General features: G+C 46.6%; 1 long non-coding RNA gene across 3 annotated transcripts; it reads left to right on the forward strand.

The window, feature by feature from the left end:
- The first annotated feature begins 1,395 nt into the window (after nucleotides 1-1,395).
- LOC144727481 (uncharacterized) lies at nucleotides 1,396-25,250 on the forward strand. 3 transcript variants are annotated; one of them, XR_013587398.1, is made up of 7 exons: nucleotides 1,396-2,704; nucleotides 4,852-4,914; nucleotides 7,526-7,873; nucleotides 8,964-12,288; nucleotides 13,341-14,336; nucleotides 14,854-17,067; nucleotides 24,729-25,250. It is a non-coding gene; the product is annotated as an uncharacterized LOC144727481 (long non-coding RNA). The 3 variants fall into 3 exon arrangements; XR_013587399.1 differs by having other exon boundaries at nucleotides 14,854-17,047; XR_013587397.1 differs by lacking the exons at nucleotides 14,854-17,067; nucleotides 24,729-25,250 and having other exon boundaries at nucleotides 1,631-2,704; nucleotides 13,341-14,729.
- Nucleotides 25,251-25,332: the final 82 nt, after the last annotated feature.

Below are 25,332 nucleotides of genomic sequence, written 5' to 3' on the forward strand. Positions count from 1 at the left end.
CTGGAGGCAAATTCGATGTTTACACTCGCTTCAATGTTCTCATGCAAAACAGTTCAGTTTATGTTACTTTAGCGTCTGCTACAATCTCCACAATTGTCTTCAGTCTCATACTTCCATCGCCTTTGTGCCGTGAGTCTTGGCGTTCTCGGGTCGAACACTTGGGAGACGGTCACACAGGAGGCGTAGGCCAATGACTTGCAAGGACAATGCACAGTTGCACACATTATTATCAAAGCATGCTTGCATGTTTGCCACAGGCATGTGTCGATAATGCATCGATGATGCCTCGCAATACGTATAGATTTGGTTTTGAGCATCTTAACGTCTCCTGTACTGATACCAGGCAGAGTCGAGGCAATTCTTGTTCTCAGGCTGATACTTTTTAATGGACCCGTGCGATTGAACACTGAATTTAATCTGCTTTCGTCTCTCCAGAGCATATAGCCAATTAAAAATTCCGAATGGCTTAAGACTGTAAAACTAACATTAAAAGTGTTCGGCTGCAGTAATTGCAGTGACTACCCCGTGTATAATTGAACGATAGATTCAGCCAATTTCTGTGCCGAATGGGTGCAACCCCGTTCCGCAAACAAACGAGCGGTCAGTCATACTCGTGGTCTCCTGGCACATCTGAGCCAGTCCCTCGTGATTCAGGTGCTTTGCCATTACTTATTTACAGAGCTTGCCGAGCTGCATTGGCTTCTCGTTGCCGAACGACTATAATCAGGTCGCACTCATTAGACAGCGCGCTTGCCACAAATGAACAACGATACCTCGCTGATCTCAAGGAGCATAAACCATCACACGAACTCCGCTCATCCTCGCAGCGGCTTTTGGGTAGCCATCGAACAAAGACGGTCATTGTATCGCACGCTTTCAGATCCACTTCTGCGGCCGTCTGGAACGCTCTTCTGATATTAGGAATCTGCCGGAGCTAGGCTCTGTTAAATGTAGATTGAAAGCTCAATTATTGAGAACCGCTTCTGTTTAGTTGTTTTCCCCGCACCTGCGATTAGCAAGGTTGGCTACGTACGGGTTGAAATAAGTTCAACATACACACACAGCAGAGCCAGAACCAAACCGTGATGCACTGCCCTGACGACATCTGAATCTAGGTCGGAGCCAAGCAGGGCCAAGGTTGAGGCTAATGACGCATTTATTTGTATATCTGAAATGATCCCACTACATTGAGGACACCGCATTAGCAAGTCCCTCGGGGCGTGCCAGGCACACTCGGTGCGCTGCACGTGCTGGAGGAGGAAGCTGGCACAGCTGTGCGGCTACGTGGGCTGACGTTCACCACACACACCACATTGACATACATATTCAAGTATTTTATTGTTTTTTCTTGGTGCTCTGTGTGACAGTCACGTGCAAAAGAAATTCGCTAAGAAAAATTAGCTTGCCATTTTACACACGTCTCAACCCATTGTGCGCGTGTCGTCAGCGGCACGGCTCGCCTTCTGCAGTGGAAAAAACACACAACCATGGCTTCTCCCGAGCTGCCACGGCATGGCGCTGCAATCCCAGCGTGGCTCACAGGTACCAGTCGGAAAGCGGTGTAGTTGTGGAGAGGCGTGCAGACAGAGGAGCCGACGTTTCGTGTGCAGGCTGACATCTGTACACGAAAGTACCCTTTTAAGGGTAGGAAAGACGAATGACATTGTTAAATAAAGTGACCCACTTCCGCAACTTGATACGTAATCAGTAAAAACACATGTTAGGTGCATGTCTGGTTGGGTTGTAGAACTGCATACGTCACGGCAACTTGTTTTGCTCATTCCGACTCTTTCCAACAGGGTTTAACTTGCTCGACACATTTCTGATGATAATCGTTTAAAACGCTTGTTTTGGGGTAATTTCGCACACTTGTAACAGCCTGCCCAGGGCTTGCGTTGACACTTCAGAGCTCAAGACGGTGGTTAAGGCCACCACAAACGTGGAACTGCGGTATCGGCGACAGGGAAGCTGCTGCTTGGATGTAATGGTTAGCACCCGGCGCTTAAAAGTTCAGATCGCCAGTTCGATCTCTCGGCACGGCAGCTGAAGCCCGGCGCTGTTTGTTCAATTTGATTTCACCCCCACTTCTGTCCAACAAAACAGCTGAAATCTATCGGCAGGTCGAATGTTGTGGGAACAAATCTTCAAGGATGTTTAGTCTGTGCGGATTCATAGGCCGAATACTCTCCAAAATAAACCCGGCGTTCTCTACAATCACACTCGAGTGGAGCTTGAGTGGAGCGTGGCGACGTGAGATATGTGACAGCGCTGTACCACCTCTGGCCGACTGGCCGGATGACGCACAAACATCGCCACAGCTGCAATGAATGCACGTCGAACTTCTGCTGCGCCGTACGTAGACAGCGGTGCTAATCGCTGGCTACGTACAACAACAACAAAAGCCTGGACTTCAAGTCCCGGGAAGACTTCAGATTTCCAAAAAGAAAGTAGCAATACCTCGTCAACAAGAGAATCGATCCTGAGAAAACTAGGGCAGGTGACAGCCTTCCGATGACGTACGTGCACATCATCAGTTTCTCTTCCGCTTCCATTCCGATGACAGAACGGAAAAAAATGACAACTGGAAAAAAAAGTAAAAAAAGTGTTTCAGTAACCAAGGCTCCCACAAGGCCATGCGGGAGGGCGTGCCACAGTTTGGCGCCAGCTATCGTGGAGTGTGGTCGTGTTGCAACAGTTCTCTGCGGTGAGTACAACGTCTTTTAAAACAACGGCACTACACCTCTCTAAATAACGCTAACCCCTTGCGCGTTCCGAGATTCAGCGGCGAACGGGACACCCACCCTGCAATTGTCAGACGTCTCGGAATGGGAAATGATAAAAAGCCAGGTAGCTCCCTCCTTTCACGTAACTTCCATCAGCATCATCGTCGTGGTTGTGGTCTTCGTCGTTGCATCACAACCCACCAGAGCAGGAAGGGGAATCTTGCAAATCCACCACCCCGCGCCGCTGTGCTCTGTGCGCTTATTGCTGCTCCTGCCACACAGTGCCGGATGAAGCTCGCGCAGGGCCTGTAGCATGATGCTTTAAAGGGACAATAAATAAATAAACACAAACATATTAAAACACACGTTTTTTTACTTGCATCGTAAAGTAATTGTATTTTTTAATTTGCTATACAGCCAGATCAGACGACAAATCGCTAACCTTAAACACCCAGTCGTTAATAAAAGTTTAAGGCAGTATAGTACTATAGTAATAGAGCTTGTGCAGAATCACTGAACCGGAATCGATAGATTGAAAGCATTTTGCGCGCGGACCTTGAAAGTGCGGGGCCTGTAGGATATGTAGCTACACAAGTAGCTAATTGTGTAGCTACATATTGTGTCGCTACATATGTAAATACTTGTGCTACGAAGATAATCCGGCACTGCTGCCACCTCTTGCTCTGCTTATATTTGCGCGTGTGCCGTTTATTACGGTTAAATATTCCCGTTCGTAAGTTGTGCAATATTCCTGAAGGACCCTGTTCTCGTCGTCTGCAATATTGATGCTGTTGCTTTGTTGGCCACGTTTCAAGGCAGATCCGTGGTGCTCACGTGCCTCGGATCCGCCTTGTGACGTGGCCGGGCAACTGCGTGGGGTCGCGATGCCACTTGCTCTGCCCTTCACAGGATCGCCCTCTTGTCGAGGTAGCCGAGCTGGCAATTCGTTTTGTTCTTCGCAAGCGAATTAAAGAGCCCTGTTGTCTTCATCAAGAAGTGATATACCACTTAAAACAACGCATTTACACGGAGCCATCTGCTGGCATGGCGATGGCGTCCTTGCCACAGTCGGTCCCGGTTTTGAGCATCCTAGATGACGAAACCCGAAAGACTGGAGTTATTTACTATATCGTACCTGTCAACCCCTTATCGGTGCTCCTTACATTATTACAGACCAATTCAGACATTATTGGTCACCCCGTGCCCTTATAAATCTCAACGTTCATCCTACAAAGTCCAATCACAAGGGAGAAACGCAAACGAATAGACAATTTGTTTGTGCCCGTAACTCAACTTCCCTGTACAAGAATAGGGGCTAAACCATATGGGTTGACAGGTGTACTGTATGGATATTTTTAAAGCCCTTCAGAATCGTATGCGAAATTTCTGACCACTGTTAAGCCAGCGCCGTGTGGCGTGCTGTCGACAAATCATTGGATCGCCCGTTGGGTGCTCGGCATCCTGGAAAGGGTGGCTCTTGTTATCGGAATAATCAGCCACGGTCAGTCTGGATGAAGTCCGACTCCATCCAGCACCTGCACACGAGCAGATTTACCCGGAAATGATCTTCACCCCACATGTGGTGGAGGGTTAATGACAAGAATTCGACATAATCCGACTATATGGCCCAACCTAAAGACAACTATGGACTGGAGGGTGTGATTATGGCGATGATTTAGAGCAGACGCACTTACCACGAACACGTCTATGCAACAACTCTACTTTGAGCTAAATTCACCACTCGAGTCTACCTTGAACTCTTGCCCTCACGTCCTGCACTCACCTGACGCTGAGACCCCGAGACCGAAAGGACAGTGCTGCTGCACAGCGCCAGCCCCCCTCTGCCGTGACGCTCGTTCACAAATCGCGAATAGTCGAAGGAAAGAACACGCAAAAGTTAAACTGTTATACAAATTTAAAGTCACGAGGAATCAAATTTTGCTGAAGAACAATCTGCGAACGAATGGTATTTTTTACAATATTTTGCAAACAAGAAATGGGCAGTGTATTTGCTGACACATCCCACATTGTGATTGCGTAGGAATTCTGCAGTCATGGCATTTGTGATTAAAAAAAAACAGCTACATTAACTTAACTAGGTCTTCCGTATTTGTACATTTCTCGTCAGGTCTCAAGTAAAAGATGGTCTCGCTGTTGTTTAAGGCTACAGTCATATTGGCATTCATTCAAGGTAAGTGAGAGATCTGTTTTCCATGCTTTCACAATCTGCGGTTTAAAAACTATGAAACTATAAACTAGTTTTATTTATATCCTATGGTTCTATCGGTAAAGTTAATTCACTTTATTAAAAAAAAAAATTATTGTTATTCTTTTTTCTGGTGATGATGATGGTGATGATGATGACAGCAGCACGGTGATGATGGTGATGACAGCAGCACTGTGATGATGGTGATGATGATGATAATGGTTATAATGGTGGTGATGATGGTGATGATGGTGATGATGGTGATGATGATGGTGATGATAATGGTTATAATGGTGATGATGATGGTGATGATAATGGTTATAATGGTGATGATGATGATGATGATCGTTATAATAGTGATGATGATGGTGATGATGGTGATGATGATGGTGATGATGATGGTGGTGATGATGGTGATGATGGTGGTGGTGGTGATGATGATGGTAATGATGATGATGGTGATGATGGTGATGATGATGGTGGTGATGATGATGGTGATGATGGTGATGATGGTGGTGATGATGGTGATGATGATGGTGATGATGATGGTGATGATGGTGATAATGATGGTGATGATGATGATGGTGGTGATGATGATGATGATGGTGATGATGATGATGGTGATGATGATGGTGGTGATGATGATGGTAATGATGGTGGTGATGATGGTGATGATGGTGATGATGATGATGGTCATGATGATGATGGTGATGATGGTGATGATGATGGTGATGATGATGGTGGTGATGATGATGATGGTGATGGTGGTGATGATGATGGTGATGATGATGGTGATGATGATGGTGGTGATGATGGTGATGATGGTGGTGGTGGTGGTGGTGATGATGATGGTGATGATGATGATGATAATGGTGATGATGATGGTGATGATGATGGTGATGATGATGGTGGTGATGATGATGGTGATGATGATGATGGTGGTGATGGTGATGATGATGGTGATGATGTTGATGATGATGATGGTGATGATGGTGATGATGATGGTGGTGATGATGATGGTGATGGTGGTGATGATGATGGTGATGATGATGGTGATGATGATGGTGGTGATGATGGTGATGATTGTGGTGGTGGTGGTGGTGGTGATGATGATGGTGATGATGATGGTGGTGATGATGATAATGGTGATGATGATGGTGATGATGATGGTGGTGATGATGATGGTGATGATGATGGTGGTGATGATGATGGTGATGATGTTGATGATGATGGTGATGATGATGGTGATAATGATGGTGGTGATGATGGTGGTGATGATGATGGTGGTGATGATGGTGGTCATGATGGTGATGATGATGGTGATGATGGTGATTATGATGGTGATGATGGTGATGATGATGGGGTCTTGGCAGGGGTCGCACTAAAGGCCGCTAGGGGCCGCCAGTGACCCGCGGGCCTGGACATTGAGAACATTGAGAATGCCGCTCTCCATGGTGGTGCAAGTCTATCGTGACCCCCATTTAATTCTCTAAAACTTTATATATTTTTCTTGAAGTAAGGTTTATTTAATGCTATGAATATACAAAATAAAAAATTTTAGGGATCATTTAATTAAGGGGGAGGGGGAAAGGATTACAAGACATCTGGACCACCCTGTACATGAACACAAAAAGTTACACTTCACGTTTTTATTGAGTTTCGTGTTACACAGCCTTGCGTACCACCATTCTTAGTCAGCTGCGGGCTCGGCTCTTCCCACTTGGCTGGCGACTCGACTCGACCCCCAGCGCCACTGCCTCTGCCCTCACACGACCCCCGCCTCTCACGTCTGCGCTCTGCGAGTCCCTGCACGACACAGCCCTGGGCTTGAGCTTAGCGCTTCGATGAGAGCGCCTCTTCTCGATACAATGGAGATCTCCTGGCACGCGGCTCTGAGGCGACTCGTGAGCGCAATGCCGAATCGGCTGCTTGATCGATCGATTGATCCGCTGTCCATTCCATAAAATCGTCACCCTCTCCGTCTCAGTTGCGCGCTCTTCGATCAAATGTGCTTCGCAGGCAAAGATCTCCCATATAGCCTTGACAGACTGTTGGGGCAAGTGCTGTTAGCGAGCACCTATGAGGGCCGGCACGGCACGCGAAGAGGGTGGGTGGCCAGCACCACGCCCGACCGCCTTTGTCTCCCCAGTGGCAATGTTTTTACACGCCGCACCAGGTACTCATTCGAGGCTGAGTCGACCCAGGACCGGTTCAGACAATCGTCACTGGTGTTGGCCGTGAGCGGGAATCGAACTCGGGTCGCCGGGTTCATCGCACGGTGCGCGAACCGCTGCACCACCGCTCCCCAGTCACGCTCACAGACGCACAATGTGATCCAGCCGCTGTCACGCGTGCGTGCGGACTGCAAGCTTGCCCAGACCCCAGCCCTCGCAGCCCACCACCACCACGACGCTTACGTCTTTGTGCGCGTCACCAATATACTCCTCGCACGCTGCACGCGCCCGCTGATTGTTAAACACGTCCCACGTGACGCGATGAGCATTACTCGCATACATTCCTCGTCTGGCACGTCACAACAATATTGTATGTTGAATATGTTTTTTGTAATGTATATCTTTTTATGCCATTGTTTTAGGTACTTCTCAGACGTCCAATAAGTCAGAGATTTGTGTTTTGCAATCAATTGCTGGTGTAAAAAATAAAGAGGCCATCTTGGTTTGCAACTATTCCACAAACTTTAATAATCCACTAATCAGTTGGCTGAAAGTCAATGGATCAATGGAGATGGACACATGCTCTACAAAATATACCATTGAAATTGGTTCCAGTGTCCGCTTTATGCTGGCTGTAGATAAGAATTCAGGACAGGCATCGATCAAAATAAAACGTCTTCAGTATTCCGACAATGGAATATACTTTTGTGAGGTTCAGGAAAATAATACCAAACAAACAGCACCCGGAGCGACACGACTTACAGTGGAAGGTAAGTTAAAGTTTACATTTTCACTGAGACATATAGTGGCCGCCATGTGCATGTTGCAATACACAAACTACGTTGTTGCAAAATGTGAATGCTGTACTTTAAACAATTATGCTGAGAGCACAGTAAGTAAAACGATGACTTGTGATGTAAGTAACGTGGCTTTACACTTAAGTTAATATTCCATTCGAGTTTAAACCGTAAGGAGAAAAGCTATAAGACTTTGATGCGAAAGAAACAACAAACACATCATTTGTCGGGGATAGGAGACAGACTCTCCAACACGCTCTACCCCCGAGGGTAATGTTCGTCGAGCTGGAATTTAGCCAAATAAAATCATCCAAATTAAATGTCACTGTGAGGTAGGCTCCGATCATCAACTCATCACACGTGGTTACCCCGGGTTACTCTCCCGAGGGCCGCAAGCATTCGAACCCCGGGATCTTAGCGTCCATTGCCTGCTCAGCACTGAACTGTGAGCCACCCATGGTGTTCACATTCTCAACGAGCTCATCGTGGGATTCCGTCCATTCACATATAAAACATATCTTGGAGAAGAACAATACCATCACACAGCAACCAGTAGCAGCAGTTACAAAGAAAGAAGTATTAATCGGCGTTCCTCTTATCTGTAAAGCTGTGGTTGTGAGGAAATGTCAATACCTATCCACGGCTCATTCTACTGTGTACTCTTCCATCATACAGGGTTGTTTTGGGGTAAGATCGCGTAAATATATAACTGTGTCGTTAAACCCGCCACCACCCGACACAGCCAGTTAGTAAGGTTTGTCACGTAAACAAAACGTGCCAATTCGTCACTAGTACAGCACACATTTACAATCTGAGTACACTCTTCCTCTCATGCACACAAGCCGCAGATAACACGAAGGATGTGTTCCTGCAAAAGGGGAAGAAACAGCATGGCCTAGCCAGACGATCTATTTGTGGATACGAAGGATATGGATATGAGTTTGACTGCACTGTACTCAGACTGCCACACTTAAAGATGATAAACTCCCCTCTCCCCAAACACGTTGCGATGTTTGCGCGCAATCATTACGTTCTCCATCCGCCTGCTTCTTTATAACCGCAGGTGCTCCCAAGGTTAAAAAACTCGCAAGAAAGCTCTTCAAAGATATCGTGGATCTCACCAAATTGATTTGCAAAGTGGAGGGGGTGCCCACACCGAACATCACGTGGATTGTTCCGGATGGGTTCCCGATGCCTCTGAATGAGACGAAACTGACCATCAAAAAATGGTTTATCAGTCAGCACATGCTCGAACATCAGGGGGGGTTGCCAGATGGAACATACACCTGTCGAGCACGCAACCAGTATGGGAATGCGAGCCAAGATATCCAGCTGCCAGTGTCTGCGCCACGTGTCAAAGACACAGATAGAAAAACCTTCAAGATAATGTTGAGTGTTGGAGCCATTCTCGGTGTTGCGCTCGTCACGATGGCGGCTGTCATCTTCATACGTCACAAGAGGTGAAATCATCCACACGAAGCACATCACTGTCCCTTATTGGACTCAAGAAAATGTGACCGTTGCCACCATCATCACTGCTGTGTAACGTAAAATCACATTGTAACAGTTCAGGCAATCCAGAGTTCGACCGCTCTATCCAAATTCCCAGTGTGACATTTGAAACAGTGGTGCAAGTAAATCTCCCCTCCCGTCAACCCGGAAGTATAATGGATGTGTCCACCACAGTCGATGGGTCGGCTGCGTGTGGAGAGTGCATTGTGGGCAGTGCCACCGCTTGGGCCAAGTCGCGTGTCAAGGAGCAATCTCGAGATGCCTCGAGCGGGGGGCCCTTCATACGTCATCGGAGTGGGCATTGCACTTGCAGGGCTGCACCTTTACAGTCGTTTTTGTTTACATTTCATGGCGGTTGTGTTGCCGCTAATGTACGACGTCGAACTTCTTTCGCACCGTACGTAGCCAACCGTGCTTCTCAGAAGTACACGGGAGGAAGCACGAGCTAATGGTGATGAGGCGTTTTCAGATGTGTGCTCGTTCAGTCCCTGAGGTCTCGTGTGAGCTCCTGCGCCAACGTGCATGGTGATCCATTTTCGTGGGGAGAAGTGTGCATATCACGAGTAACCGCAGTGATGGGTACATAAAGTCAACTTCCTCCATCGCAGCCACATCTACATTATCTTGACTGAAAAGTAGCACTCATTAATATTTAAATGTGACTTTTCTCAGCCTGAAACATCACTAAACAAAAATAATGATTGAATCGTCATACGGCATTTTAATGGTGTGCAAATCACCTGCTTCGATTTTAACAACTGTTTTCCTTCTCATCTAGGCAAAGGAGCATCTCAGATGGTAAGTTAGAGACACAAAATAAAGTTAGTCAATCAACATTGACTGTTGAGGGTCACATTTCCATCCTTTGTTGATTTTCAAAACAAAGCGTTACAAAAACATCAACCCCACCTCGTGTTTAAATAGTATGCTGTCTGACCAATACACCCGCAATGCACCATTCTCAGCAGATGTCAGAAGCTAAGCAGGCTTGAGCCTGGATAGTTCTTGAATTGGCAGCCACCGTGAATGACACGTGAATGGCGTGTCCCTTGTAAAAGCCATCGTTGCGCTGAGTGGCGCCCCCAAGATGACGCTCCCTGACTTCACCAACCCGCACCAACCACCAGCGGGGTCAAGTGCCATCAAACGACCCCCGCGACCTGCACGAGGACTTGGAGACCATCATCTAGCAGTGGATTGACAAAAGGGCCTGCCAGCAACAATAGTGCGTCACCATCGTTTAAAGCGGCTCGCCAGCTCCAAACGAGTGGCTGCACGTGACAAATGTGAACCCATCCAACGCAGAGAAGCAGACGACTGCGCGTGAGAAACGACACGAACGAGGAGCTACACGGAGCCTCTCTTATTGACGCAGGAACACAGCGAGGTCCGGGCTTCGTGCTTGTTCCTCAAGCGGGTCCCTTCCCTCCAAGTCCCCCTCCCCTCGTGCTCCCCCCTGTTCCCTCCCTCCCCCTAGCGGCCTAGCCAATCCCTGCCCTTCTCCTCGAACGGTTCTCAACCGTCGCCTCTGGGTTCCGCTGTTTCCTCCAATCACTTCAAAAGCCCTGACCTGCGACCAATCACCGTGGAGGCCTCTTTCCGCCAATCGGAGACCTTGGTTTCGGTCATTGCACGTGCACAGCCTTCTTGTTCACAGCGTGGCGAAACCTAATGGCAGGATTCAATTTCTCACTCGATATTTTCCGGAACGCTGCTAAGCTGATTTGGAGTTAGGCACCGTCTGAATAAGGCACTACCACTAGAGTACAAGGCACGCCTGTCCATAATAATCTGCAGAATGTGCGGACTCTAGGTGCGGGGGAAAGACAGCAAACTTAATACAAATAGCAGTTCTAAAGAATTTGTTTCAATCTCGATATAAAAATGCGTAGCTCCAGCGGCTTCCTAATAAGGATCATTAACATCGCTACCTTAAGAGGGATGTTGGTCGCGTGGAGGCGCCCCAACCACCACGATGCCCCCTGCCCACGCTGCCTCTCCTCACTCACATCGACTCGGATGGAGGCCACAGTCGCCGGTCTCATGGGGGAATCAAGATCACGGCACAGCGCCCAGTAAACGCGCCACGCTGTGCAGAGTAGAGGTTTCCTCGGGGGTTAGATCGCGTAAGTAAACACGTGTCGTCAAGCCCGCCACCACAGCCAATTCGTAAGGTGTGTCACCTAAACAAAACGTGGCGATTCGTTACCAGTCGAAGCACGCCGGTGTGTGGGAGAGTAAACACACAACATTTAACGACACGTTTAGATTGACGCGATCTAACCCAAAAAACACGTCTTGTGAAAGAAAGTTGGTCGCGAAATGCTCCCGCCGCTGCCGCTGCGTGTGTTCTGTGGAGTGGGCGGAGCCTGACGAGGAAATGGGCGTGACCTATAAGGGTAGGGGGCGGGGCGGGCGAGCCCCGAATTTGCATAACGCGGATGTGCGTTTCAACTGTGAACTTCTGCTAAATTAGGGAAGTGGAAACCCAGAATCAAGCACGAGTGAGTGAAACAGGCAGCACGAATGCAATGCCGCAGATCAAGCCACAGGCCAACTCATGTTCTTGTCAAGCACCTGTTTTGAGGGCGTCTGCAAAGCCTCAGCACCTTTGGCGAAATGGATGTGGCTGGGTGCTCAGAGGCATCCCCAGGGCAGTGTTCTCGACTCTTCTGGATGAAATTCGATTTAAAGCTTTCGTGACTGCACTGATAACTGGAGTATTTTAATATAAGTAAATGATCAAACCTATGTATGACTTAAAGTGTATTTTATTGATGGGCTTTAGTATATGAAAGCAAATTCTAAATTATGTATGTGAAACATGTGTTTCAGTTTCTGCTGGAGTAGCAACATTGGAGCCTACAGCTCAAGACGTAAGTTTATCTTCACAATGTCATCGCTACACACTGCCGCAGTATAACGCTTAGCACGATAGACTTGCAATATAGAGGTTGCTGACTCGATTTCGCGGCACGGAAGTTGCAACAATGGGCTAGTTTCTGGTAAGTCTCCCCGATTGCGTCCACCCAGCAGGACTGTATAAATGGGTACAACCACGATCAGCTGTTCGGCATGCTTAGTGAGGTGGTAGTAATGTGCGGTTACTCTCACCTCTATCAAGACTTGTAGTGAGCATTGAAGAGTAGGCCAAATACCCTCTAGAGATACTCTTTGTGGATTCCTTTGGAGGTCCTTCCACCAGCAGTGGCATGAGCAAACAATTGCAGGACTGCACCTTTACCATCACCAGTACTCTTGTGAAAATGTAAATTTACCCCTCTCCAATGTACACACACACACACGACTTTCATTAACCCATGGTCCTAACTACCTCTTTCACAACCAATACCTCTTCTACAAAGATCCCACGTATAGCTTTAGCAGATTGTCGTGGCAAGTGCTGTCAGCGAACACCTATGAAGGCCGGGATGGCACATGAGGGGGTGGGTGGCCAGCACCACGCCCGACCGCCTTTGTCTCCCTCGTGGGGATGTTTACACATCACACCAGGTACTCGTTTGAGGCCGAGTTGACCTAGGAAAGGCCTAGGATAGGTTCAGATAAAAGTTTCACTCCCAATTTCTCATTCTAAACCACCACCCCCTCTACAACTCACTCTCACAGACCCAGTGACACGCACAGACACATAACTCTCACGCACCCAGTCACACTTGCATGCACACACACCTCTCACCCACGGTATACCTGTAGATACGGTGTACTGCAAGTCTGTGTGCCCATGTGTACATTTGCTTGTATGTCATAATTCCCTTTTTCGTGGCACGCTTCGACAATCCACCAAGTGGCATGACTTTTGAATTGAACACGCACGCTGCATATACATCCACACACACTGTGCAGCATGGACACGCACATATATATGACACCGAAGGAGCATGTGCTGTGAGCCATTTGTGTTCTGCAGGAGGAGAGCGTGGTGTACGTCACCTTGAGCCACGACACATCGGCCACACAAGCCACTCCACCTTGCCACGACGATGCTGTTGTGTATGCAAGCATCGTGCACCACTAGGACTTGTCAAACAAGCCATCCGAAAATGTTCATCAAGCATCCATGGCATTAAAATGAGCGAAAACGTAAGATCTGCTAATTCGGGTCTACTCGTCATTCCAAAGACCAGACCTTGTTGTTCTATTGGAGACGGAGATTTCTTTCAGCCACGCTTTGTGTGGAATCCCATTCCTTTGTCCATTATGGATTCTGCGTCTGTTACATTTTTTTTAAATCACGTCTTAAAACTCACCTCGTTGTACTATTGGCTTTCCCGGTAACTTTAGATTGGAAGATCTATTTTGTTGTCTGATTGAATTACTCTGTAATTATTATAATTCACTTTATAGTTCTTCATTGTATTGGAATTTCGAGATAAGTCATTGATATTGTTAAAATAAGCTTTCTTTTTCGCTTAGATATTATCTAAACTTGTGCGTGTAGCTATTTTTACTGATACATATGGCGCTTTGAGATACTTCAAGATGAAAGGCGCTTTATAAAATAGCGGTTATTTGTGTTGTTTTGAGGAAGTGGCTCAAGGATCAGAGTGCTGAACTGGAACCGCTTACTTCCTGGGTCCGAATCCAGGCACCGCCTTTGGTGAAAACAAGATCTCGGTTTTGTTGGTTTACGGTTTCAGCCCGGTCTGCAGTGACTGCAAAAATATGGGCGACATTAAATGTGGTTCCGCACCTGCACAAGGCTAAACTGGTTTGGAGTGTGATGGACATTACTCTCATACGCAACGTGAGGGCGGTAACGCTTCCCTCTCTGCAGACCAGAGGTCACTTAGAAGAGGATCAGAGATTGCTGATCAACTTTAATTCTCGTGGCCATCTGAGTGTTTCAGGTCCCGGGTGTGGATGGAAGCGGTGCTGCTGCTGCTGCTGTCAGGGGGTCCAACAAGTGAGATGCCTCCATTGAAGTCAGCGTGCTTCGTATTTGCATTTCTATTAAATATGTAATGCGAGGCATTTATACCAGATCACTTAAATGCTCTGATCCTTTTTCCGTTGGTCTGTCGGGTAGGTGAAGTTACACAACAGAGTTGCATCCTTCGTCTTGAGTCAAGTTACTCATTTCACGGACTAACTCAGAGGCAGCCAGACCTTCAAATATAATAACAAAGTGTCGCAATTATAAAAATGCATCTTCAACAGTATGTAACATATAATGCAGCTCTACAGTAACCTTAACGACCACATGAATGTAATATGTGTCGAGTGCTATGCATATTCTACTGGCGAGTCAGGTAACGATTGAAAGGGATTCTGATGCTCATTAAACTTGCTTCTCAAATCGTGCGTGCAAGAATCAATTATTTATGATTTTAGGCAAATGAACCTTATGGCGGGACCCCGGGGTCCCGAATAAACGGAAGTCAAACTCGTAATGCATGTATTTGTGGCGACTCTGCCCACAGCGCACATCAACGCCGCGACCCGCCCGGCGCGGATCGTTCAGCGCAGCGGCGAGGACGAATGCGCAGAAGAAGAAACAAAACTTTGATTGTAGAGCTCGTCGAGAGGAATAGGTCGCCATATCGTTCGCCTTCAACAGACATAAAATGACGTCGTAACGCAGTTTATGCGAGAGCCGGGGGCTTAGGGGACCCCGGGGTCCCGCTATAAGGGTCATTAATGTCAGTGTTCATGAATGATATACAGGCCTAACATCACGTCAAGCTCGCGGGGCGAACAAAACTACAAGCGAGGACAGAAAAACGAGGAACAATACAAATGAGGTGATAGAAACGAGACCCTGAATCGAACCTGGACGCTGCTCTGGGGCAGGAAGTGAACCCAAACATGCCCCATGCTGGCAGAAGCTACTCATACAGCTCTGGCCAAAGACAGCCGTCGTCCTGTCACACCTCGGACGCTGCCGTCCGGTAAATAGCACGCGGGACTTGACATGGCAGTGGCTACCGGTGCCACATCGCTGGCGAAATAATAATAATAGGGCCGGCTTCCAGTCCGCCTTGAACTGACGCGCACGAGTCAACGAGCGGCTCCAGGCGACCTGCACCACGGCGACGTTCCAGCAACGTTCCAGCGACGTTCCCACGCCGACGGAGAGCAGCGCAGCGTGCTCGAGGAGGGTGGTGGTGGTGGTGGTGTGCAGAGCGGCAGTGCTCACGTGACTACCCTGACGAGTTGGCTGTGTCGGGTGGTGGCGGGTTTAACGACACATTTATATATTTACGCGATTTTAGCTAACCCCCCAAAAAAACTCTTTTATGGATGACATTGGTCCTGGAAGCCGACTCGGTGTTAAAGAGCGTCGCAGCGGTGAGCGCTACGCTGCGCTAGGAACCCGACGACAGCGAAAATCGTCACCGGCCAACACCGGTGACGATTATCTCTACCGGTCCTGGGCCTCACCTATGTCGACTCAGTCTAAAATAAAAACGAGTACCTGGTGCGGTGTGTAAACATCGCCACTAGGGAGACAAAGGCGGCCGGGCGTGGCGCTGGCCACCCACCACGTCGTGCCGGCCTTCATAGATGCTACTCGCTAACGGCACTTGCCCCTCCAGTCTGTGACAGGCTATACGGGGGATCTTTGTTTTTGGTGCGACTTTGTGGCGCTCTCCGCTCGGAACGTCGCGGCCACGTCACGTGACGTCACACACCCAGTGGGCACGCGGAGGTGTCGAACGTAAATAATAAATTAATGTGCCGCGTCTGATGATGATGGCTGCACTGCAGCTTTAATTAACATCGCACACACTGATTTCACAACCGCATAAATTATAATTAAATTGTGCAGCATTTGACACTAAGCAAATTTCACACATTACACGTAAATATTGTACTTAGCACAAAGCAGCATCATTCTAAGGGACTTGTGATCGTTTGCACTGTCGTTACGACGTTCTGTGCGCTATGAATATTCAGACAGCACGATATCATTACTGTTGTCTGGAACTTAGCAACTGTGTGCATTGTCGAACGCGAGCGCCATCCCGAGTGTGGTGCATTTGCTTGGTGTGGAACAGCGCAAACCCCTTGGCGGGCACTCTGTGAGCACGAGAGAGAGGAGTGGAACGCGGCCTGACCTCTATGCTAATGAGCTGCTTGTGACGTCACGAGGCCACAAGCACGCGGCTGCGTGACGCTGCGTGCCGGCGATTCGAGAAGTGTGGCAAGCAGCTGCAGTTGCGGTGGCGACAGTTTTACGAAGAGAAAAATTAGGGAACAAAAGTTTGGTCGCTCTAAAAGAGACGTGAAAAACCGTGAGGTTGGGCGAGTTCATTAAATCTCCCCCAGCACCACCGCCCCCACATCCCCCGTCCGTGTCCACACATCAGTTTCAATGCGTGCACAGCAGTCGACCGGCACGTAGCGTGTGGTGGGGCAGAGTGTGGATACCCCCAGCTCTTCCAGGATGGCCACTGTGTGTGCTCGAGTAGGGGAGAGGCTCCCCAGGACGTTCACGTTAACTCCGTGGGCAGTGTCGACACTCGGCAACGATGTTTGGAGGGCAGCTGTGTTTGTGTGTGTGTTGACCGTCCCGACTGTCAGTGGGCTGGTGTATGGAGAGGAGGAGGCAACGACCCGATCAGGCGTCGCTCATCACTGGCGTGGACAACCATGGCGAGGAATCTAACTCAGGTCGCCAGATGAATAGCACGGTGCGCTAATCACTCTGCCACTGCTCTCAAAATGCCTGTATGTGCCGTGCGATGATGGATGAACGTCGAGTGACGTACACAGTTATATTCAAGGCGCTTTTTCAATCCACTACTGGATTGAACATGGCCTCCTCGCGACTAGGGGTACTGATAAATTGTTAACCTAAGTTTTTTTTACGTGTTTACGGTTGCTTGACATGATAACATGTCACCTGTCCTGTTCATGTCACACTTACAAATCAGCAAAAGGGTTTTATAAATAAAATGTATTATGAAACAAAAGGCAAAAACGATTATGTATATATAAGTACATAGTTTAGTCCTTATTCAGTCTACTCAGCGCTTCTTGGCTTGTCTGTTGTATTCATTAAATGGAGCATCTCTTGTCACTGTCCAGCAAGTGTCTGCAAACATTGATGGGCTTCATTTGCCCTGATAGCGTTTCTCCATCGTCGCAATCTCCTGGTGACATCGCTCGCCATGCTCGTCACTCCGCAGTTCGGTGGGACAAGATCTCGATGAGAGTGAAAAAAATGTATCTTTAGTGACATGTAGCAACCAAGGCTTTTGTATGCCTTGAGGAGGTTTTCCACCAACTCCCTGTAGTTGTCTGCTTTGTTGTTTCCGAGAAAATGTTGCCACTAACTGGAAGGTTTCCATGCCGTCTTTTCCTTGCCACGCAGTGCACTGTCAAATGCATCATCTCGAAGAAGTTCACGAATCTGAGGACCAACAAAGACACCTTCCTTTATCTTAGCTTCACTTAACCTTGGACATTTTCCATGGAAGTACTTGAAAGCTGCTTGTGTTTTGTCCATGGATTTGACAAAGTTCTTCATCAGACCCAGCTTGATGTGTAAGGGTGGTAAAAAAATCTGCCTTGATTCAACAAGTGGTGGATAAATTTCGATTTAAAGCTTTCGTGACTGCAGGGATTCATCTTCTTGGTTCTTTCGGTAAAGTCACGTAGAAGGGAAGTAATAAAATAATAAAAATAAAACATAATAAAACAATTCTCACGACGTTTCGGCCACAACGCAAGCAGCCGTCCTCAGGCGAAGAATGAGACATTATCAAGCTAGGAGCTTATATAGGTGTAGCGAGGAGGAGCGCCTTAACAAAAGAATGTGCATATGAAGAGGAATTTTAGCATACCAATGGGCAATGCGTAGGAGGGGGGGCGGAGGGGTTTCAAAGTCCCATTATGCCCATGCATTATGCAGGATCAACAGCACCACGGGGGGGCGCAAGGAACAACGTTAATAAAGGAAAGGAATGTTAATGATATGTAGCTGCATTTACCAAACAACCACGTAGAAAACCAAAGTAAAAACTACATAAAAAAAAACTAAAATATAAACTGATACTTACTATACTCTACAATAAGCTGAGTTACTAACAACAAATAATAAATTACAATTCTACGTCGTAAGAAGTATATAATATACTTCCATCTAAACTTTATTCTCTTAGCATATACAGTACTATATACTGCCATAGATAAACCCAACATTAAATTATATACTGTATTGCTGTAAACAACCCTATACTTTATACATTTTAATATAACACTATGTATTATTCAACTCACCCTAATGTGTATCGAAATGGTTTATTACGTCCTTCCAATGATTGCTAAGCCTGAATCCATCTTCTCGGTTAAAATTGTCTCTGTGTTTGTATATGTGGATCGCCTCATGAACGAATCTCTCATGATAGCCAGATGGCTTGCAGAGAACCTCCGTCTTGGAGAAGTCAATGTCATGTGAGCCCACTGAGTTGTAACAGTGGTCTGCCACGGCTGAGGTGTTTGTCCTACCGTGTTTTAGATCAGCTTTATGTTCACGAATGCGGTCTGAGACGTGTCGTTTGGTTTCCCCAATGTAACTGCTACCACAGAGGCAACTTAGTTTGTAGACGCCAGGGTACTGTATGTCTGGAATCACATATTTTACAGACGGTACCAGATCACGGATTTTATGTACTGTGTTGAATCGGACCTGGATCTTGTGTTTAATCAGGATTTTGGAGATCTTTTTTGTGACCCCAGCAATGTAGGGTAAGGTGATGGTCTTGAAAGGCTCCTCAACAGGATCCTTCTTAATGGTTGGAGTGATGGCTTTGCGGATTGTGTAGTCGGAGTAACCATTAGCCTTAAGAGCTTGGCGTACGTGTTTGAGTTCACTGGAAATGTGTTCATGGTCGGAGATGCATTGGGCTCTATGATATAGAGTCTTGATGAGGGAATTCTTCTGGGATGGATGGTGGTGGGAATCCGGTTTTAGATAAGCATTCGTGTGGGTGGCTTTCCTGTAGACAGAGTGGCTCATTGAACCATCAGGTCTCCTTTTGATTAGGACATCCAAAAAGGGTAGCTTGCCATCATTTTCGACTTCCATGGTGAATCTGATGGCTGGGTGTATGGAATTGATGTGGTCGAGAAATTGGTCTAGAGCAGGCCGGCCATGTGGCCAGATGACAAAAGTGTCGTCTACGTACCTCTTCCATAAGGTCGGGCGTAGAGTGGCAGTCTGGATGGCGTCCGTCTCAAATTTCTCCATGAAGATGTTGGCTACAACCGGAGATAGGGGGGAGCCCATTGGGGTGCCCTCAATTTGCTTGTAGAAGGTTCCATTCCAGGTGAAGTATGTATTGGTTAAGCAGTGTCTCACCAGGGGGGGTACCCCAGCATTTAGTCCTTGATGAACCAAGTCTTCAATGATTGCGATGGTGTCGGGCACAGGCACCTTGGTGAACAAGGAAACCACATCAAAACTGACAAGCAGGTCGTCTGGGGACAGGGCAATCCCCTTGATTGTCGATACCAGGTCAGTAGAGTTTAGTACTGCAGAGGTACGGGGATTGTACGGCTTGCCAAAGATACATAAAGAAGATACACCTCTTCGTCCCATTGTCTCTACTATCAACTCCCCCACTTACAAACTGGCTCGTTTTTTGTCCGAAATCCTACGGCCTTTCACTGGAAAAACCACCTCTGCAGTACTAAACTCTACTGACCTGGTATCGACAATCAAGGGGATTGCCCTGTCCCCAGACGACCTGCTTGTCAGTTTTGATGTGGTTTCCTTGTTCACCAAGGTGCCTGTGTCCGACACCATCGCAATCATTGAAGACTTGGTTCATCAAGGACTAAATGCTGGGGTACCCCCCCTGGTGAGACACTGCTTAACCAATACATACTTCACCTGGAATGGAACCTTCTACAAGCAAATTGAGGGCACCCCAATGGGCTCCCCCCTATCTCCGGTTGTAGCCAACATCTTCATGGAGAAATTTGAGACGGACGCCATCCAGACTGCCACTCTACGCCCGACCTTATGGAAGAGGTGCGTAGACGACACTTTTGTCATCTGGCCACATGGCCGGCCTGCTCTAGACCAATTTCTCGACCACATCAATTCCATACACCCAGCCATCAGATTCACCATGGAAGTCGAAAATGATGGCAAGCTACCCTTTTTGGATGTCCTAATCAAAAGGAGACCTGATGGTTCAATGAGCCACTCTGTCTACAGGAAAGCCACCCACACGAATGCTTATCTAAAACCGGATTCCCACCACCATCCATCCCAGAAGAATTCCCTCATCAAGACTCTATATCATAGAGCCCAATGCATCTCCGACCATGAACACATTTCCAGTGAACTCAAACACGTACGCCAAGCTCTTAAGGCTAATGGTTACTCCGACTACACAATCCGCAAAGCCATCACTCCAACCATTAAGAAGGATCCTGTTGAGGAGCCTTTCAAGACCATCACCTTACCCTACATTGCTGGGGTCACAAAAAAGATCTCCAAAATCCTAATTAAACACAAGATCCAGGTCCGATTCAACACAGTACATAAAATCCGTGATCTGGTACCGTCTGTAAAAGATGTGATTCCAGACATACAGTACCCTGGCGTCTACAAACTAAGTTGCCTCTGTGGTAGCAGTTACATTGGGGAAACCAAACGACACGTCTCAGACCGCATTCGTGAACATAAAGCTGATCTAAAACACGGTAGGACAAACACCTCAGCCGTGGCAGACCACTGTTACAACTCAGTGGGCTCACATGACATTGACTTCTCCAAGACGGAGGTTCTCTGCAAGCCATCTGGCTATCATGAGAGATTCGTTCATGAGGCGATCCACATATACAAACACAGAGACAATTTTAACCGAGAAGATGGATTCAGGCTTAGCAATCATTGGAAGGACGTAATAAACCATTTCGATACACATTAGGGTGAGTTGAATAATACATAGTGTTATATTAAAATGTATAAAGTATAGGGTTGTTTACAGCAATACAGTATATAATTTAATGTTGGGTTTATCTATGGCAGTATATAGTACTGTATATGCTAAGAGAATAAAGTTTAGATGGAAGTATATTATATACTTCTTACGACGTAGAATTGTAATTTATTATTTGTTGTTAGTAACTCAGCTTATTGTAGAGTATAGTAAGTATCAGTTTATATTTTAGTTTTTTTTTTCATGTAGTTTTTACTTTGGTTTTCTACGTGGTTGTTTGGTAAATGCAGCTACATATCATTAACATTCCTTTCCTTTATTAACGTTGTTCCTTGCGCCCCCCCGTGGTGCTGTTGATCCTGCATACTGCATGGGCATAATGGGACTTTGAAACCCCTCCGCCCCCCCTCCTACGCATTGCCCATTGGTATGCTAAAATTCCTCTTCATATGTACATTCTTTTGTTAAGGCGCTCCTCCTCGCTACACCTATATAAGCTCCTAGCTTGATAATGTCTCATTCTTCGCCTGAGGACGGCTGCTTGCGTTGTGGCCGAAACGTCGTGAGAATTGTTTTATTATGTTTTATTTTTATTATTTTATTACTTCCCTTCTACGTGACTTTACCGAAAGAACCAAGAAGTGGTGGATACTGAACACTTTTCCTCCCAGGCTCCAATGACTGTCGGAGTGGCCAATCGATCTTGATGTAGTGGGAATCTCTCGCACGACTATCCCATTCGCAGAGAAAACATCAGTACTTTGTGTATCCAGACTGCAGACCAAGCAAGAGAGCAACAACATTCAAATCGCCACAAAGCTGCCACTGATGTTGGTCATAGTTTATGCACCTCAAAAGTTATTTCCTGTTGTCATAGGTTTTCTTCATATGGACTGCATAACCAACTGGAATTTATGTCAAACCATTGCCAGTGTGCAGTAAAACAGCTTTAAGACTCATCTTCGATGAATCAATGAACAGTCTCCACTCATCTCGATCATGAACAATGTTGAGGGCTGCCATCACACTATCGATGTTGTTGAAGGCTACAAGATCACCTTCCATGAAGAAGAATGGCACAAGATGCTTTTGACAGTCACGGAACATGGAAACCCTAACATCACCTGCCATTAGATTCCACTGCTGCAGTCTGGAGTCCAAAAGCTCTGCCTTACTCTTGGGTAGTTCCAAATCCCTGACAAGGTCTTTCAGTTCACCTTGTGTTATGAGGTGTGGTTCAGAGGAGGAGGATGGGTGAACATCTGGGTCATGTGACCTTGATGGTTCAGGACTAGAGGTTTCATCCTCTTACTCGTCTGACTCAAGTGAGAATGGTTCTGGTGCATCTGGAAACGGCAGTCCTTCTCCGTGGGGTACTGGGAATATAGCTGATGGAATGTTTGGATAATGCACAGTCCACTTCTTCTTTGACAAACCTTTCCCAACTGGAGGCGCCATGCAGAAGTAACATTTGCTGATATGATCTGTTGGCTCTCTCCAAATCATTGATACTGAAAAAGGCAGAGATTTCCTTTTCCTGTTCAACCACTGGTAAAGATTTGTTGCACAAGTGTTGCAGCATTTGTGTGGGATCCACATTTAGTCCTGATTTCCAATTTTGCAACCAAAATAAAGGTGATAGGCTTTCTTAACCATAGTGGTTATACTGCACTTTTGTGATGCAAAAGTCACTTCACCACAAACATAGCAGAAGTTATCTGCTTTGTTCACACAAGTACGAGGCATCTCTGCTGACTTTGGTTAAACAGAAATGTGTCCCTTTTCAAAATCAAACACTGACAAATAAGAGAGCACAACACTGTAAGATTTCTAGAGCTGATATAGGGCAATTTGTTCATCAGAGGGATGTAAGCCTAGTTATGATTGTATAATCCATGTCTTCTAGGAATAACATGATTCAATTCATATCATGTATGATGCAATACTAGGTTCAGATAGCATCATTCATTGTTTTGCTAAAAAAGCAAGTACTGTCCAAACCCAGTCGTGGATAATCAACGATTTTTGGGTTTAGATCGCGTTATTTATAAATGTGTCGTAACCCTCCACCACCCGACACGGCCAATCAGTAAAAAAAAGTGTCACGTTGACAAAAGACAAATAGTTCACTGCTTTAGCCCACCGGTGTGTTGAAGCGTGAAACCACAACATTTACAATTTGAGTACGACGTTTCGCTGGTAATTGCATCCAGCATCATCGGGCAATTCGCCAGAATGGTGAGGCTCTGCTGTGTCTCCCGTTCTTATATAGAGCAGCAGCAGGGTGACGTCATCATTAACTCATTAACTCATCAGGTGCAAAGATTTGAGGGGGGGGGTTATTGTAATTATATACTTGATTAGTAATAAGGCTATTGTTACGATGCGAGTTGTAGATTAGTAATCATTTGGAATGTGTTCTATTGTGATTATGCTACATTAATAATCAGTGCTTGTTTCCCTTATAAGGAATTGTAATGCATCTTATTTAATAATACGCTTCCAGGCCGCACTAAGCCTGTAGCTGTCTGAGCGATTAAAGTTATTTCTGTTTCTCTCAATCTCAATGGATTCTCTAATTAGTCTTTGCCAGTAGTAACTAGTTTTACACAACACTTCAACGTTGTCAAAATCAATTGAGTGTCCCTGTTGACAAGCATGTTCTGCCACTGCCGACAGTTGTGTTTGCGATAGTTTAATATTTCTCTGGTGTTCTTTTAGTCTTACACTAACGTTACGCCCTGTCTGTCCAATATAGCATCTGCCACATACACAATTAATCCGATATACACCTTCTGTTGATAATTTAGGTAATTCGTCTTTAGTGCACGTTACTAATTGTTGAATTTTGTGTACTGTACCAAATCTTACTGTAATGTTTTGCTTTTGCAAAACACGGGCTAATTTGTCAGTTACTCCTGAGATAAATGGTATTTTTATTGTTTTAATAATCTGATCGCTTTCAGCAGTGTTGCTTTGCGATCGTGATTTATAAATAACGCGATCTAAACCCAAAAATCGTTGATTATGAACAATATTGGTCGCGAAAGCCTACGTGTTAAACCAGTCGTGGATGTATTAACAGATCCAGTCAAAGATGTATTTTAGTAATTTCTGGTTTAAATTGAGATCCCTTCCCTTTATAACTCACTTATTCTCTGCCATTCCCTAGTCAAGGGTCGTACATACTGATCCAGTACCATACCTTGAAAACTAGAGCCAATCAACAATTTTAAGCATCATTTTAATTATCAGTGACCCAGAATTAGTCAAGTTGAACTACATTTATTTCGGAAGCATTTTGGCTGTAGACCAGTGTGTAGTGGGTTCTTCTGACGACAGAGACGTGGAAGTAGAGGCAACACTTATGTATTAACACTTCGTCCCCGTTACAGCTCATCACTGGAAGAGGTAATGACTTCTTCACCCGCTGCTCTCAAGGGAGGCATTCCCAGCCAACTCGCCTACTGCCCATCGAGACCTCGACTCTCCTCTCAAGGAGACTACCTGACCTGGCACAGGCAAGGCGCAGATCTCGACCACCAGCCACACGAGCCTCTGGGGTCACACCACTGGCTTGCTCTGCCCGGCCCTGACAAGGACAGCGGGTCAGAGGAACGTTAATGGTTCGCCATCTCGGCATCCTTAACTTGACGGCAAGATGCATGCGGCAATGTGAACATTTGCGATGTGTTGTTGTGTGTGTTGAGTGTGTGTTACGTAACAACACAAAAACGCGCTAGAAACGTACACAAACAAACATTCCTGCGGAGGGAGCTGGTAGGAACGTTGGGTTGCTCGGTCAATGGCCAGGGTCAACGGCGGCGTGCTGTGTTCTGCAAATATGGCCGACTGTGAGGGCGGGCACAAGCCGGCGTGAGTAGGTTAAACGTTGAGTTTTATAAGGGCACCACGGGGTGACTAGCCCCTCCCCACCCAACCCCACCCCTCCCACCCCCCACCCAGCCCCACCCTCCCCACTCAGCCCCTCCCCACCCT

The sequence above is a fragment of the Lampetra planeri genome, chromosome 25 (genome assembly GCF_965212315.1).
Source record: "Lampetra planeri chromosome 25, kcLamPlan1.2.h2, whole genome shotgun sequence".
Classification (NCBI taxonomy): Eukaryota; Metazoa; Chordata; class Hyperoartia; order Petromyzontiformes; family Petromyzontidae; genus Lampetra; species Lampetra planeri.